Source organism: Protopterus annectens, chromosome 8.part0 (genome assembly GCF_019279795.1).
Source record: "Protopterus annectens isolate FY-2018-M chromosome 8.part0, PAN1.0, whole genome shotgun sequence".
Taxonomy (NCBI): domain Eukaryota; kingdom Metazoa; phylum Chordata; order Ceratodontiformes; family Protopteridae; genus Protopterus; species Protopterus annectens.
The window spans coordinates 1,771,232,590-1,771,251,552 of record NC_056741.1 but is presented as its reverse complement, the minus strand read 5'-3'; the positions used below and the strand labels follow the sequence as shown (position 1 = coordinate 1,771,251,552).

The 18,963-nt window shown below is 41.0% G+C and overlaps 1 protein-coding gene across 1 annotated transcript in view; it reads right to left on the bottom strand.

Annotated features, from left to right (window-relative positions):
• LOC122808562 (cytochrome P450 2F2-like) overlaps positions 1-18,963 on the bottom strand; it is a 1,017,871-nt gene that overhangs the window by 540,925 nt on the left and 457,983 nt on the right. The gene's annotated exons all lie outside the window — the stretch shown is intronic.

Here is an 18,963-nt window from a genome sequence, read left to right as displayed (position 1 = left end):
TGATAGGAACCCCAGAAATACAGCCATATAAAGCCACACACATACTCATGAATATAGAAATGTTTCTCACAGGCTGCATATGTCACATATATCTTACAAAACACATTTGTTTGCAGTGTCTCAGTAGATCAGTCTATTAAATGCCTTGAATGCAGTTCATTTTGCCACACACAGTCCTGGGTTTGAATCCAGTGTTGTGTCACACTTCAATTACATTATTGTGAAGAGAGCAAGTAATGACTGAGTCTTGCATTCTTAATCCCCACAGGTTACTGCTACTTATTTAACTGCTACCCAGTTTTGCAAGAGAAAGGCCTGCAGGCAGAGGCACAATGCACACATCCATATAGCCTAATTATATGTTGCCTACTACTCTGTTATTTGCACTGCTGCATAACAGATGTACCTTAAGCACATGCACTGACTGGACTGTACAGAATACCCTTGCCCTGGCTCTGCCATAATGACAAGCCTGACACAGCTGACACAGTTACACATACAGCTTGCTGTCCACCAAAGTGTTCACACTCCCCACTATGTGTAGTGGTCTGCAACAGCAACTGCAGCCTATAGCATACACAGCTGTATGTAAAGGTAGCTGCTACAGACCTACCATACCTCCCAGCCCCCTAGAACAAGGGATCCAGACATAGCCATACTTAATGGGGGGCAAAAGCCCAGAGATAGGGACATGTTTAACAGTTTGCTCCTACAGAGATAGTAGGTTGATAGAATAACAGCTACTGCATTAGCATGCATATTCTGACGGATATGAAGTGTGACACTCACATGTCTCTCTTCCCTTACTTACCTCAACCAGAATGTTTGCCAGTGAACTGCCAGATAACCACAATGTCATGGGACACTGACCAAATATATGAGGCAAAACTGTGGACATACTTCATAAATCTCTGCAGTGGACAGTATTTGTACCTACCCTCTGTGATGCTGTAGTCTCCACACCTCAGTAATGTCCATCTCAAACACTAAGAAATAGGCCAAGGCCTACATGAAGGCCTTATATATTGCACAGTGGTGACATGTCATTGGCTAATAGTGCAATTCAGCTGTTTTGGATGCAATTAGCAATTCTCAGCCACAGACTGGTGCAGAGGCAATTACCTGTTAATGAGCATTACCTTCAAAAGGCAAGCAACTGGTTACGGGGAACAGGTCTGTATGAGATTTTAGTCACACAGACAACGTATGTTCAAAGCATTTCCAGAGGAAAGATTCAAAAAAGGAATACTGCACTCCACCAGCTATGTAATAGAGTTCTCCATATAACAGGATGCAGAAAGGAAAATGGAGGTATGGAGAACAGGGATTGCAGTAGTAGGCTTGTCTTAGATCTATGGTGTTGAGATGTCATTAATACTCTGCTCTCCTACACCTACAAACATGCTTCGCAACTGTCCCTGATTTTCAATTACATCTCAGCTCTGTCCCTGTCAATCCCTCCTAAAATGGTCAGCTGTTGTAGGAAAGCTAGTGGATTACATGTAATACATAGTGACAATAACTAAGGGTGTACACTCCTGTAACATCAAACACTATACTGTAATTCACCTCCTCTCAGTCTGTAAATGTCTCAGATAAATAGTTCTAACATTGTAAAAGTGTCCCTGAATATCCCTGATGTACTCTGGCTCAGTCCCCGTTTTGTTGACATTTGTCCCTGTTTAGCTGAGAGCTATGCTTAACATACCTGTCAACCTCCTACAGCAAGAAATCAGGACAAAGCCATAATTAATGGGGTTCAAAGGCCCACACTCAGTGACAGAGTGTAAATATTGCCTGTACAAAGTAAAAACGTGAATAGACTAACAGATATTACTGTAGCATAACTGTCGTCTGTGGAGTATGATATGTAAAGGTCAGATTCTGACTTTATTTTCTGACAACAACCATCAGTGATTGGCAACCATTTGTCAGACATCCACAAGTTTGTGTGAATAGGACCACATGTATGAGGCAAACATCTTGACAATCTGCAAACATCTGTATAATTAAGAGGTATGATGCCTACAGGGAACATATACTACAGCAGGTTTGCACTGATTTCTGTCATTGTGGCACACTGGTGTTGCTGGACGCTCCCCATATAGTTGTAACAGCAAACTGCTATTTGTCTGACAGAGCCATATGAAATATTAGTGGGAATTTGCCCATAGAGGACACACCCCAGTAGATTGCAGTGATGGACGTAGGGACATACAGTAAAATCGGCCATGGCACAAAGGGACATAACCCAGTATTGCTACTATGTTGGTGATGTCCACACATGTAGTGTGTTCCAGACTGTGGGGTATGATGTGTGAGGGGGCAGTGGATAGTGCAGGTCACTATGGGTATGCAAAATCTGTACATAGTGGACATCCACTTATCTGGTCCTGTAATGTGTTCCCCTCTTGTTGTCATTCAGGAACCATGTACCACAGGAGACATCCATCATTCACAACTGTGGAGAATTACATTATACTGGATGGCCTCCGAAAAAAAAGCATCACATCTTGCTTTCCAGGTGTTGACACAATCATAAACAGTGTGCAGCATTTTGGGCAGACCTTGTGTGGGCTGTTAATCAGATTGACCAACAGGACAGGGCCTATGAGCAGGTCCAACACCGGGCCACAGATACAGTGAATGCTGCATAGCAAAGGGCTGCTGCAGTTTGCAAGGATTGTGCTGCCACCGGTGGAGGGCATGCAATGGAACAACCACTCTTGGCCACAGAGGAATTACTGGTGAACCTAGGATCAGCTAACAGCTCCCAGGCATCCATTGTGCCATACATCCTGGAGGTGAGTGCCACAGCGTCCACTGAAGAGGAGCATCCAGGTAAGCTTACTGTGTTCACCAGTGTAATACTGTATCAAACACTGAGGCAGGCTGTACATAGCAGTACATGGGTGTCAGGTCTATCTGCACTGGGGGGGGGGTGTTGGGTTTTATACACAGTTGTGCACACATACTCAGAATGTCAGCATTATAGTCATTACCACAGTAGTTACTGTACATGTGGATGTATGCACATATTACCTTGTAGTGCTGCGACATGTGGTGGTGCTGACAATACCTCTCCCTCACCTTTTCATAAGTCCATCAGGTGTGGCCAAAGTCTGTGGTCTTGTACCTGGTAAGTGTGATACTGTTGTTTTACCAATCATATATATCCTAAGAAAATTAAGGGCTGCCATTTTGCCCTATATACAACTGTTGTGCTTAGCCAGAGTAGAATATGTGTATGTTCCATTCTGGAACAGTTAATTGCAGTGCATAGACTGGGTAAATCACAGGTGTGTATTTGTACAAACATTAACACATTTACACTTATAGTAATGACTGACTACGCAGCCTGCTATAAATGAGGAACTTACTTCAAGATGCCTGTATGGTACACACCTTTTCTCAGTGATACTACAAATAGCATATAATTCTCAAGATAGGTGTACTGGGTTTTATGGGTAGTTTATCATATACACTGTCACATTGCATACCTCACAGGTGTATTGTACTGGCAACATTAACTGGATGTAGCTGAACTGCATGTTATAAGGGGTCTGAATTGTCTGTGTATGTTGCTGTGAGTTTGTCTGTTGTGAGTGGGATCAGAGATGAGAAGATGTGAGACGTGTAATGCAGTTGTGGAGCCTCATCTGTGTGAGTCTGTGTGGATTACCATACATAATAGTGCAGGTAGTACTGTACTGCATTTGTCTTGCTTCTCACAAGTGAATGAGGGTTGGAGTCTGTCCCCCTCACAACCTGATGTCAGTGTCTCATCAGACTCTGAGGATGATGGTGACTATAGTGAGGCACAGGTTTGTTGGGGGCTGAATCTATCCCAGAGATTGACATCCCTCTTCTGCCCCCATTGTCACTGCATACAGTCAGTGTGCTCACACATACTCATTCCCCAGAGGCCACAGATATTGGACAGAGAGAGATGACATTGCACAAGATAGTGTGACAACTATGGCATCAGTGAGAGTAGACACTAGCCATAGCCAGAGAGCTGGCGAGCTCCCACATGGGAAGACTGACAAGGGTACTCAAAGGAGGACTGCTGCCCATCCATCACCTGTTGCAGGTGTCACATCACGGGTCACTCACCAGATGTTTTTAGCTGGCATGGAAGCACAGGCACGTTCTGCATGCAACACCAGATAGATGCTTAGGGTAATGGATGCAGCACAGTCTGACATCTGTGACTGCCTCCACCGCATTGGTGAGACCATGGATTGGTTCACTGATGTAGTGGACAAACAGTTGGCTGAGACAGTGTCTGTATTTGACTACACATTGTTTGTGCTGGAACTTCTGGTTGGAGTTGGGCATCAGGCATGTAGATGTAGGTCAGCAACACCATCTGCTGAGAGTCCATGTGGCTGTACACACACTCCCATAGTGGCAATAACTCCAGACCTAAAGAGGAAAGTGGGCTGTCCACACCATGACATGGCAGGGCATGGGCACATGGTCCTGGGTTATCCCATGGGGGACACAGGCCCAGCAGACAGCAGTCGCCATCAGCTACTAGCACCATATCTGACCATGGGCATGGTGGTGCCAGTGCTATACCTGTTGGAGCCAGTTCCTGTGTTCATGGCCGGAGATGGTGAACTGTCCACACTACCATATATGGTCCACAGCTGTCCAACATATACATGTGTAGGGCTAGCACTGTGGTTGACTATGTACATGCACATAGTCAAACACCACAGTCACACGTAGGTCACCAACAGACACACACAGCACCTCTCCATGGCCCATCTAACCACTACCCTTTCCTAACTCACACACATGCTGTCAATTGGTTGGCACAGCTTAGGCATCTGGCACCCCCACACCACACCCTGTGCATGTGATGATACCTGTACCACATCCCTGCCATCCATGCCATTGATGCAGGGACCTGCAAATATGTGTCTGATGCACAGGGTGACTATATTACTTTACATGTACTTGTGTATTGTAGTATTGTTATGCCAGGGCAGTTGTTGTGGGCCATGACAGGTACTGTATGCCAGCATGTGTCATGACTACACATCAAACTTTGTGTATCTTTGTTGCATGATAGACTGGTGGTAGTGTTACAGAATGACAGGTGTGTTATGGACCTGTGTATGTTTCTGCTCCAGGAGTCTGAGCAGTTAGACTATGGACACATGGCAGCAATACAGCAGCACATGATGGCATAGCAGCACAGCAGAAATATGACATCAGCAAGGTATGGCAATATATGTGCATGGCTTCCTAGGTGCATATGTGTAGCACAGTGAGTCAGGGTCAATGGGGACAGTCAGTGTAATCATGCTTTCATACCTTGTGACAATGTCTGCTACTCTTGATACGTGTCACCTGGGTTTTCTTAATGTAAAAACCTAGATGGTGGCATAAATAAATTATGCTTATGTAGATGAGGGCCAGTGGCTAGTCACAGGGCCATAAAATGCATAATCATTGCACAGAGACAGGCATGTCTCTAGTACTGCAAGGGGGTATATTTACACACACACACACACACACACACACACACACACACACAAACACACACACACACACACAAGTTGGATAGTATGAGATTAAACCCCTTACCTGTCTAATAGTACACCCCATAGCTTGCAGTACTTATCTCATGTGCCACAGATTTTATCTGGTAGTAGACTGTCAACCAGCATTGTTAAAGTGAATGACATCAGCAGGCCTTGTAAAGGAGGCCAATGCTGAGGCCAGCAGCTAGTCACAGGGCCAATACACACACACACACACACACACACACACACACACACACACACACACACACACACACACACACACACATGCACACACACATGCACACACGCATACACACATATACACACAAGCACACAAGTTGGATGATGTGAGATTAGAACCCCTACCTATCCAGTAGTACTTATCACATGCACCACAGAGTTTATATTAGACTGTCAGGCCATGCTCTTAAGGTGGACAACATCAGCAAGCCTTGTAAAGGAGGACAATGTTAAGGCCAGTAGCTAGGCACAGGGCCATAAATTGAATACCATTGCACAGACATAGGCCAGATGGGCATGTCTGTAGTGCTGTATGGGGATACATACATATATATATATATATATATATATATATATATATATATATATATATATATATATATATATATATATATATACACACACACACAAACACACACATATAGTTGGCTGATTAGAATCCCTACCTATCTACTATTACAAACTATAGCTCACAGTATTTACTGCACATGCCACAGGTTATGGCTGCTGTATATGGGGATGAAGACACAGTACATGTGGAGCATGCAAAGTGGCCTTGTGTTAGACAGCATGTGTGACCTGCAGAGTGATACTGCTTGATACTGTTATTGTATCTAATGTCCTAGGAGTGGGATACCTGTCAATATTCTTGTACTGTGTGTACAGTTAACAGTATGGCTTTATGTGGCTGGTTGCAATTTGATAGGCAGACATGTAGCCAGGAACAATATGGCCTGTCCAAGGCATGCATTGCAGCCAGTGTACATTACACCACCTTCTCACCTGTGTTTGTCTACAGGGTGACATTCCGCAGGTACAATGTTCTGTGGGTGTGTGTATTATGTACTGTTGTGGTCTTGGTCTGATTCCATCAGACAACTTTTGTAATGTGTAAGTGCAGATAACCCCAGCATTCCGTGGGTATGTGGGGACATGCGTACATCCCAACACATATATACATAAATGTATATAACAGGGATGTCACCTTAACTGTTGCTGCGTCTGTGCATTATGTAAAATGTGTTATGTAGACAGATGTGGAAAGTAAGAGGTTCTCCGGTTCGATCCTCGGCTGGGGTGCCTTCTGTGCGGAGTCTGCATGTCCTCCCTGTGGTCGCGTGGGTTTCCTCCGGGTGCTCCGGTTTCCTCCCACATCCCAAAGACATGCTGCAGGTGGATTGGACACTCTAAATTGGCCCTAGGTGTGCGTGTGAGTGTGCCTTCTGTGGAAGGTTGGGCGCCGGGCTGGCAACTCGACACCGTAAAACTCCACTGCCATTCAATGTGCGGACAAGGCGATCCGCTGTGGCGACCCCTAACCGGGAAAAGCCGAAAGAAGAAGAAGAAGAAGAAGAAGACAGATGTGGAAAGTTTCTGTATCATTATACCTGATATAGCTATATATATATATGTATATATAAATATATCTATATATATATATATATATATATATATATATATACACATATATATATATATATATATATATATATATATATATATATATATATATATATATATATATATATATATATATATATATATATAGATATATATATATATATATATATATATATATGTGTGTGTGTGTGTGTGTGTGTGTGTGTGTGTGTGTGTGCCACATCCTGATACATACACTAATCATGTGTGAGGGGGATAGGGAGAGACAGATATGTATACGTTGCTGTCTGTATGTACAGACATATTTCCACATAGCAGACCTTTGGGTGGAAGAGGCAACAGACTTGGGAGCAAGTTAGCTAAGTGTAGAAACATGGCCAGTGTGACTGTCAGCACTTACAAGGTGACTCCAGGCCAGAGCTACCTGTACTCCAGTCCAGGATGTTGTGTGCCGCAGACCATTGGCTGCTGCACCTGTTACCACAGTACACTTCCCTGATATTGTCCAAGGCATTCCCTGACTGTTTGCTGAGCTTAATATGTGACTCTTACCCCTCAGCTGTACAGATTTTCACAGAATGTCCAGATATTTGCCTCATATTTTTGGTCTGTGTTACATAGCATTGTGGTTTTCTTGCAAATTAGTGACAAATCATTAAAGATTGAAGTTAAGAAATAATGACAGACATTTGAGTTTCAGATCCCATACACATCAGGAAATGCATGCTAATGCAAGGCCTTAGCCATGTTATTCTATCAACTTTCTATGTTTGTAAGTGCAATATTTAAATCTTGTCCATATTTTTGGGCCTTTCTCCCACTTTTATTCATGGCTTTGGCCAAATATCTTGCTCTAAGATGTTGAGAGGTATGATATGCTGGGGTACATGATGTAGCACCACACACAGGGTGACAGCTTGCATACCTCTCCCTGTACATATTTTGCAGAATGCCCACCATTTTGACCCATATGTCTGCTCTGTCCCTCATACAGTTATGGTTTTCTGCTAATATACTGTAAAAAGTCACTGAATTGTTGTAACTACTGACATATTTAAGTGATGGCCTTTACATCCTGCAGCTAATCTGACCTGTTGCATCCTGCTGTTTACATCCTGCAGCTAATCTGATCTGTTGCAACATGCTGTTATAGTAGCCCCCTTCTAAGTTACTCAGAGCATGTATAATCAAGCATACCTCTCAACATTTTAAAGCAAGAAATCTGGACAAAGCCATAAATAAAATTGGGACAAAGCTCCAAAATAAGGACACATTTTAAATATTGCTCTTACAAACTTAGAAAGTTGATAGAATAACATGTTTCACATTAGCATGAATTTTCTGAAGGGGTTGAAGTCTGAAACTCAAAAATCTGTTATTATTTTCTAACTTAAATCTTCAATGATTTGCTACTAATTTACCAGAAAAAAAACATAATTTTATGAAAAAGGGGCCAAAAATATGAGACAAAAATCTACACATTCTGCAAAAATCTGTACAATTGGGAGGTATAATGACTGTGTGTATGTTTGGTCCTTTGTCTCCCCACATTCTCTCTGGCTTTGGCCAGCTTTCTTGCAGTAACAGCTTGAGGGGGTGACAGCCTGTGGTAATACCACCATATGAGTACCTCACATGCAAGCAATGTAGATGCTGCAACATTTGAACCATCAACACCATCACCTATGCTAATGTCCCTAGCCCAGTGAGCCTCACCAGCTTCCAGACAGAGGGGTTGCATTCCTTACACTATCAACAACATACAGACATACACTGTCATCCCCTACATTATGTTGGAAATACAATGTATGGCCAGGTTCTATGTCACAGCCCTGGAATTGTCTGGTCTGCTGATATATCATTGTAGACTTACTGCTGCAGAAATTGTATGGGAACACTGATATGTTGGGGGTAGGGGATGACCAACCCATGCTCTGCTGGCATAGACAGTTGTGAGATTGTCCTGTGACCCTACTGTTTGACATCTCCCTTAAATAATGTAGTGGAGTTTCCAGCCATGTGGCCTAGTGAATATTATGGGCCGCATACTATTGGACAGAGTACCTGTTGTCCCAAGTGGCTGTTACATCTCTGCAAATAGCCCAGTAGCCCAGTATATTCCCTTGCATACATGTGACAGGTCCATACATATGCTACCATAGTCTAGTACCCCGTACAAGTGGTGTATAGGATAGTGACTTACCTTGTGAATACAGCAGTTGACAGACCTGTAGTTCAGGGCTGACTCTGTCTGATGCATACAGTACACACCCACTACATGGTTAGGTACAGATTTTGTGGGCTGGCTGGCATCATTTTTAGTATACATATGTGAGTCGGAGTGAGGTGTCAACCCCAAGGGACCTAGGTTGTCAGTGTGTGTGCTATGCATTGGCTCATGGCCAAGGCCAGGGCATACTGGGCATGCCTATGTCAGCCTATAGGGACAATGTCAGGAGGTACTACCTCCGAGTCTCCTTGGGGGTGTGGCTGTGGGGACCTAGGCACTGATGGGGTGCTGTGTACCTTTGCTTATCCTGCTGCAGCTGCTTCCACAGGATCAGATTGTGTAGCATGGCACATACTGTGAACATCTGTGCACATGTGGCTGGTCAGTACTGCAGGGTTCCACCAGATATATCAAGGCACCGGAACTGTGACTTCAGCAGCCCAAACATATGTTCTATGATGTTCCTAGTTTGTGCATGTGCCTCATTATGGCATTCTTCAATATGTGTATGTACATTTCTCATAGGTGTCATCATCTACAGTACCAATGCATAGCCAGCATCCCCTAGTAAATGGCCATATGGGATGTCCTCCCTAGCAAACATCTGGTACAGCTGTGGTGCATGCCAAATATGGGAGTCATGATAACTGCCAGGGCTGCCAGCACACACATTCATGATAATTCCCTGGGCATTGCACACAACCTGGCAGGTGATGAAGTGATGCCACTTGCGGTTGACATAGAGTGTACCCTCCTCACCGGGTGGTGCCTTGATGTGTACATGAGTGCAATCTATGGCACCCAGTAATGCAGGGTAGTGTGCTGCATGGTAGAAGACTTGCATACTGCTGGCTCTCTCCTCAGGGGTGTGGGGTAAATAAATGTGCTCACTAGTATGTGGTAGCATGGCATCCAGGAACTGGTGTAGTACACTGGATGCTGATGCCTGTGAGATTCCCATCACATCCTCAGTTGGTCTTTGGAAAGTACCTGTAGGTAGTATCCTAAGGGCTACATATACCTTTGTTACCACTAGGATGGGTTCCCCTCTGTTGGCTCTGGGTCTGAGTTGATGGAGGCAGAGCTCAATGAGTTCTTGTAATATATTCCTGTCCACCATGTAGTGCTCTTCAATTTCCAGCCCATGTAGCTCCTGAAAGGTTACCCTGGGCTTGAACACTGTTGTCCTTCTCAGTCTAGGCCTATTGTCAGCAACAGCATCAGCACTGACCTCAGTATCTCACACATACAGATGTAGCAGACTTACAGAAGCCCCTAGCATTCTTTCAGTTAAAAATTCCAAGAAAACTCCTTTATGGCCAAAGAATAATGGGCTCATTGCATGATATATTGTGAAAGCCAGAGGAACTACAAAAAAAAAAAAAAAAAAAAAACAACAATCACATATCATTTTTCCTTAAGAGACTATGAGTCATCCCACACATTACCAATGGCAATCTTCTGTCAGATTCTGTTAAAGACTGATTTCTAGGCTAAATTTCCAAGAGCCATTGTACCAAGTGTAATGATGTGAGGTAATACCAGCTATGCTAGAGAGAGAAGGGCAGTGGATGTGTAACACATGTCAGCATAACTAGCTGGAGTTTTATAAAGAATTTTATGTCATTTGGATATCAAACTGATTTGTATAGATGCTTGCGTTAAAATGTATTTGTAAAGTTGCTTGTGTTAAAAATGTATCAACAGTGGGTCCTACTGGACAGAAAATAAATATACATGCATGTCAAACTGCATTGTAACTGACAAAATGTATATATGTTAACAGCGGATGCTGGAATGGATGCATTTAAGCTCAGCCAGCTAACCTTAAAAAAAATAGCAAGAAATTAAATGACTTGGCTTAGGCCATAAATATTTTATCTCACAGCTGTGAATGCAGCCAGAGATGCAATGTCTGGACTGGGATCCTGCTCTTATTGTCCTTAGTGGTGACCTAACTGCTACCGTGGGGTGCCACACAATGGATGGTTTTTCTCTGCAGGAAGGATGAAAGGGTTGTAATGTTTTACACTCTCCAGATTGTGGAATAAGCATTAGCAAAGTTCTAGGTGTGTATTGTGACACATCTGTGCCAGATCTGGGCTCAAGTTGCTAGTGATTGGGTAGTGTGGGAGCCACAGAGTCAGGTGACCAGATGTGATGGCATTCTGTAGCCAGCACTGAAATTGTATTTATATACTAGTAAAAGATGTGACAGGGACACTCAGCACCCTGTTATTGGAACTGATAACAAAGACACTCATCCAGTTAATCTTGCCTTGCTCTAGCAAGTAAGTAAGGACCAGTAATTCTTCTGTCAGATAGGAAAATATAGTGAGATTAGTTAAATATTTTTTCCTGTATCTGTTTGAATCTTTTCACCTGTGTTGTTTTTATATTTCTTGTGAAGTGAAATTCTGGTGTTGCTTGTAAATAGATAGTCAGTATTGTTGTGTTTTTTTATTATTAAATATAGCTAAACCTTTCATTGTGGCTAGTCTTTTAGAAAATATTTTAACTTTTGAGAGTACTTGCATTTATTTAATGGTACTGTAGCTCCATGCTCCGGAAAGTCTTGCTGCTTGGTTGTTTGATTAATGCTACCATTTGTAAAAGTATTAATTTTACTAAGAGTAATTGGATACCCTGGTAAGAGAGGTGGCATAACAGGTAAATCTGTGTCAGCCTTTCCCAGATGTGTGTGTGTGTGTGTGTGTGTGTGTGTGTGTGTGTGTGTGTGTGTGTGTGTGTGTGTGTGTGTGTGTGTGTGTGTGTGTGTGTGTGTGTGTGTGTGCGTGTGTGCGTGTGTGCATGTGTGTGTGTGAAAATCAAATCTCAAAGAGTGTGTGTTAGCTACTTGGAACAGGGACACAGAGCACTGATTTCTACAGAGAGAAAGGTGGAGTCTTATTTAGGGATGGGAGCGGAAGCCTAGCCCTGGGACTGGAGTGTGCTCCCTGTGTGCTCTTAAGGGAAATTGTTTTTGGTACAGAGAGCTGCATCTGAAAATGGTGTGTGTATCTACTTTTGTTCTAAGTGAATGTGCCCCCACTGGTGTCAGTGCTGAGGATTGGAGCTCTTTGATAACTGGCCCAGAGGAGGGATGTTACACCCAGCATCATTTTACAGGTAAGAGACTATGTACTATGTCGGTTAAGATCAGCCAAGAGCACTGCTTTCTTTATTGCTAAACTTTGTTATATAACTGACATCAAATGTTCATTAATCCTATTTATAAAATACAGTTATGGATGTTGGTGACTTTTTTAAGTTTCATGCAATTACAGTTACTGAAGTTATGTACTGAATGTGAATACGAATGTAATAGAACTGTTAAATGATGATCGTTAACCAGATTTTTTTTTCAGCAGCTTGAGAAAGAAACCTTCTTGTTTAAGAGGCTATAGAGTTACTGACTGCACAATTTCAAAATGTGTGACTATCGTGAATGACTCACTTGATTAATTGACACTGTATATTTTTCTTTAGTTGCTAGCTTAATTACTAGCATGCATTTAACCAGAAATTCCAGTATTATTACAATGGCAAAATATCCTAGAATGCATTTCAATATTGTGATGCATAAGTATAATTGTACTGAATATAATTCAAAAATTTAAATGCAAAATATTTGCAAATTATTGGTTATATTTTAAAAGTGTAAATAGAAAATAATGTTTTGTTTTTTTTTGAGATGTTGAGGTGTGCAGTATCTCTAAGTATAGAAAATGTGTTTATTTTCTTTAGAAAGAACGGATGGCATGTGATGTTTAAAAAATTCACCCACCATCATCTTACTCTTCAGACAACCCAGGCCAGAAGTACTAAGATCATCTAGATACATGTGGATGCACATGGGGAGCCACTAAAACTTTTTAACATTGTCTATTGCCTTCAAATGCAAAGAACCTGCAGAGTCGGTCAAGCAAGACTCAAAAACATTTGCATCATGAATCTGTAGTGCTGATTGGTGGACTGCCCACAGAGTTCAATTTGTCATTGGTCCTTCACACCAGGTTGACTAACAGAAATCCTCCTGGTTACAGTTATTCAGCAAGACTTCTTAAGGGGTAATTCAGATAGTATATTGCAGTGCTAATTGTAGAGTGATTGTTTTGTGATATCCATTCACAAAAGCAGCACTCCTTAACAGTATACTGAAATGATTATTATACCATGACCCCCCATTAATATTCCAAAACGTGCATGCTGATTGGTCAGCATGCACATTGTAAATCGACTTATACTAATGGAAAAAGGTCCGGTCGCCCGGACTTTTTCCAATAGTATAAGTCTTTTTTTAAAACACTGTCTTGCTATGTTAAAAGTGTTTAACATAGCAAAACAGGTTTAAAATGGAGATCTCTGTTTCTTATTTTAAAGCTGTCTCGCTATGTTAAACCCATTTAATATAGCGAAACAGTTGGTAAAAAGCAATGGAGATCTTGCTTTCTCCGTTGCTTTTTTCAAAACTGTCTCGCTATGTTAAATGGGTTTAACATAGTGAGACAGCTTTAAAATAAGTAAATGTGATTCTCCGTTGCTTATTTTAAACGTGTCTCGCTATGGTAAACCCACTTAACATAGCAAAACAGTAAAAAGCAATGGAGATCTTGCTTTCTCCGTTGCTTTTGCCCACAGCTCTGATGTACTGCGTAGGCATACGCATGCGCAGTACATCAGAACTGCCGCGGAATACCAGACAGCTGCAGAAGGGCAGCAAGGAGGCATTATACAATGCCATTATTTAAGAAAATTGATTATTTTTTTTCTTAAATAATGTCATTGTATAATAGCAATAACCCACGCCTGGGTGTGGGTAATGCTGGATTTACCCACGATTGGCTTTGTTTGGTCCCTCGGGCTTCGCCCTCATGATCAAACCATGCCAACTGTGGGTAAATCCAGCATTACCCACACCCAGGTATGGGTTATTGCTATATTAAACTAGAAATTTCCAGTTCCACTGAGACTTGGAAATGTAACCATCTTTTAAACAAGTATTACCAAAAGGCTTCCTACATTTGTAAATTACTTTTACAGTCAACTAGGGTGTGACAGACATTGCATTGTATATAGAATTATTATCCTTATTTAAAATGCGCAAGGGACCATCCATAGACATTACAAACATAGTGAAGGAATTCACCACAGTTATTATTTTATTCACCTTTCATTCTCTTTTGAAGTTCTCATTCACTTCATCTGGGAGCTGAAATATTTTTCTTTCTTTTTTCTTCCGATATGCGGTAACCTCAGATTTACTTATATTAAGTAGGTAGGTATAAGCAGTAGGAGGAAGGCCCCATACAATAGAGGTTTGGGCTTCATCATTCTTTTAAAACATGTTGAATTGTAATAACTTGTTTTTTTTAATGCAGTTTCATTTATTTTTTAGAAGAAACTGCATTTGCTAAAATGACTTTAGATGTTATACTGTCGCTCATTTCTCATTAGACCTGGAATAAAACCACTCACTTCATATATTTTTGGGTCTTAGGGAAATGTTTAATCAACTTATAAGATGTTAAATATTTGAGGTTTATGAATGGTTTAAACTTGAAACATGCTTGAACAATTAGAACCATATGTTTTTTACTTTCTAAATGCAGACTGATATCCAAAAGTACAGGAATCTGTCATTTCATGTTAGGGTGTAAAAGGTCATAAAGTAATATAACAGGCTTTGCTGCTGTAGCCATTTCTAGCTAGCAGATAGTGCATCTTTATATTTTACTTTAAATACCAAAGGGGATACCATAGTACAAAAACATTCCTCTGACCAGTGGACCATGGCATTCAAAAGGAAGCCTTTGAGAAGGCCATTTATATTTAAAAGTAACTAATTGTATTTGAAAACAAATGGGGATGCTTAGGGATGGAAAATGGGGCAGGGGTTCTTGTTTTTAACTATGTGTGTGACTTCTCTATTTTGTGTTTGTTAAACAAGTTGCTAAGAGCAATACTTCAGCTGTGTTTCGGTATCAGTGCTCATACTGGTTAGATTTACTTTGGCTGAATCTGTCTGTTTCAAGCAATGAAAACAGGGGATCCAGAACATTTTGGTATGGAGTCTGGTTATTCCAAATGTGTTTGGAATGTCAATACATCACTATTCTGTGACATACTTTTTGGACCTTTAGTCCTCTGCACCACTTTTATGTATATTTTAGCTACATTCTTTCATGAAAAAGTTCATTAGTACTTAGAAAATTATTTATAGTTGTGTTATTTGAAAGTAGACTCACTAACCAAGTGAATGCAGGACATCAACTTCATCAATAATAATTGATTTTATATCTGATTTTGATATGCTCATTCACAGTCCTTCAATCTATGGGATCTCCACCTTCTAAATGGATTTAGAGTAATAGATTATGAAACAGTATATTACTGTCGCAACCAATACAGCTGAGGTCAAAAAACCTATTAATATTGTGGCAAGACAGCTATCTCCCCTGAAGAAGGTAAAGATAAAGATAACCAGTACATTGTAAATGGAACAATGTTAACACAATATTGTGAAACAATAAATCAATTACTACCCAACCAATATAGCTGAAGTCAGAAACCCATTAATACTGTGGCAAGATAGCTATCTTCCAAAGCATGGAAAACTTTAGCTTTGATGGGTCTTTCTTTTAGCTTTTACTAAATGGTCAGTCTGTGTGATATTTTGAAATGGACTTTGAGATATTCTCTGATCATCCTGATGTTATAGACATCAGGCTTGTTTTTAAACTCTGCAGTTGTAAAGTATGGCTCATCAATCCAGTTATGCTGTGCTGATAAGCTCAGAAATATGACACAACATGGCATGTCTACAGCTTTTGGGGCTCGGCTATATTGGCCTGAATGACCATAGGCATTTAGAAGTATTGTAGTAGAAACACTTAGTATGCCTTTAAGGGGTCATTTGCATATATCCTCCACTGCATCAGATTTAAGGTATTACACATAAAATTCTTTAGCTTTGCTGGAACTTTCTTGCAGTTTTTACTAAATGTTTTGTCTGTGCACATAAAATTCTCTGGCTTTGCTGTAACTTTCTTGCAGTGTTTACTAAATGTTTTGTCTGTGTGACCTTTTCATTCATTGAATGAGAAGCTAAAAACGGAGATATATAGGAATATAGTGAAAAAGGTTAACAGCGTCAAGTATTGTATATGTGTGGTTGAGGAGAAAGGAAGTTTGAATGGGGAAGATACATAGGGTTGCCACCGTCCATTGTGGCTAAAACTGGAGTGAGGCCACACACTCTGCATCACCCATAACCCTGCCCACTCCTGCCTGTCTCCTGCTTATGCTCTACCCATTCACCATGACATCAGCGGAAGGAACACCCTCTTTTTCCCTTCCTGATGCCTGCTTTTAGCCAATTTACTATGCTTTTCTGTAAAAAAAAAAAGCATAGTAAATCAGCTGATTTAACAAACACCGATAGTCGGTTTCCTTTTTTTAACAGAATACCAGAGTTTGTACAGTATTTTCCAGACTACTGGAGAATTAATTTGATTTCAGGACAATCCGGAAAACAAACAGATAGGTGGCAACCCTAAAGATACAGTTAGAATCATGGGTTCTGCAAACAACTGTCCCAAACAGTGTCCGGAAAACAAACAGATAGGTGGCAACCCTAAAGATACAGTTAGAATCATGGATTCTGCAAACAACTGTCCCAAACAGTGAAGGATAGTGTGTGACAGAAGAAGGCCAAAGAAGCTGAAAAGTAACATGTAGAAAATGGTGGTGTGACCAGTACTTCTGTATGGTACAGAAACCTGGACGGTAAGGGTAGAACAGCTGAAGAAATGTATCCAGGTATCAATTTATTTTTGGCATTTATTATAGGTGCAAATACCTGCATTTGCCTCAAAAATTCCCTAACTTAACTGAAAATACATGCTTAGTTATATTTTTCATCCTCTTAAAAGCTCCATGACTCCATAGTATCAATGTATTGGTTATTTATGATCATTTTGAAAGAGACAGAAAAGTTTAGAGTTTAGTGGCATGGTGTATGTTTGCTGTAGGAAAGCTAAGTGAACAGGATTTATTCCAAAGAAACATTCATACTCTTTCTCTTTCACAAATATATTTCTTTGCCCTATTAAAAGAGGTGCAAGGATACTTCTGTGATTACCAGGGCAGATGTGGTAGGGTAACTGATGCCCTTCACTGACTCAAATCTGTAACCCCCCCCCCCCAACACTGGACCTTTGCAAGCTACATAGCTCCATGAGAACTGCTGGATTTCTGTCTGTTGAGCTTCTTCTCCTTCTTGGTTATCTAATGAGAATGCCACTGAAATCTATGAAATAGTGCTTTGATTCACAGTCTTACCCAGGTACAACTAAACTGGATGTTTTACCTGTATGAGTCTGCCAGTACTATCTTCACTTGTTTTCTTGGAAATGGAGGAGGTATATGACTGCATTCCCTGAAGTATCCTTTGGGAACCCTTACAACAGTATAGAGTCCTAAAACAGCTGTTCTGTGTTATTCAGATCCTGCATTCCAAGATGGAGTCTTATAGCCTCATTCACAGTTTTAAGCTGAATACTTTCAATGTTTGGACAAGATTTTGTCAATTTGCGATTTTTTATGAATAAACTGTCAAGTTGCTACCAAGATCTGGAGATATTCCTGTCTGGGGATATGAGATATTCATCTTTGTTACTTTCTTGCTAGCCTCAAGTGATTATAATTGCTTGCAAATGCATTGTATTGGCTGACTGCATAGTGTGAAGTGATCTGAATGAAAATAAGTACCTCCAAATTCAAAATCATGATTCTCTCCTGGAAAATGGGAGACTGCTATTTGTATTTGAGGGGAAACAGCAACCTAAGATGAAGAACTTTAAATGTACTGCAGTCTTGCTCATTAGTAAAGGTATGGAGAACTAAGACAGTGGCTAATTAATGGGTGAAGCTCAAAAGTAATGCAACATTATATTAGTCTTTGTTCCCCTCTTCACCCATAGCCGTAAGCTTTGAGTGATGATTTAAAGGATGATATCACAGATACAAGTAGCAAAAATGAAGTTCATTCACAGGGTAGCTGGTTCACTCTATGTGACAAAGAGAGGAGCTTGGCAATACAGGAACATATCAGCATATAGTTACTACCCCTTCATAATGAGTGGAGTCATTGAGATGATTTGTGATGCTTCCTGTTGTTACACATTGGAGGTGTTCCAGGCACATGCATTCTGAGAGTAAACTTAAGACATGTTAGAAGGTTTACATCTTTTAATTTCTCTCGGAATGCTTGGGAACCCCACATAATCAGTTCTTTGACAGGCATTATATTCTGCCCTTTTCACCTTTACTGGAACCCATCATTGGTGAGGCCATCAGAACCCCAGCACCTCCTACTGCATCAACTAACTATAACTGACAAACCTTTGAATTCAGTCTGCCCCATCCCCAAATCCTAAAACCTCACCCTGACATGCACATAGTACACACAGTGAGAAGTGCATGCAGAGCTAACTGCTTCATTGGGTAAATACTGTGTGAATCAAGTTCTGTTTTCAGAATCCTTGTTAA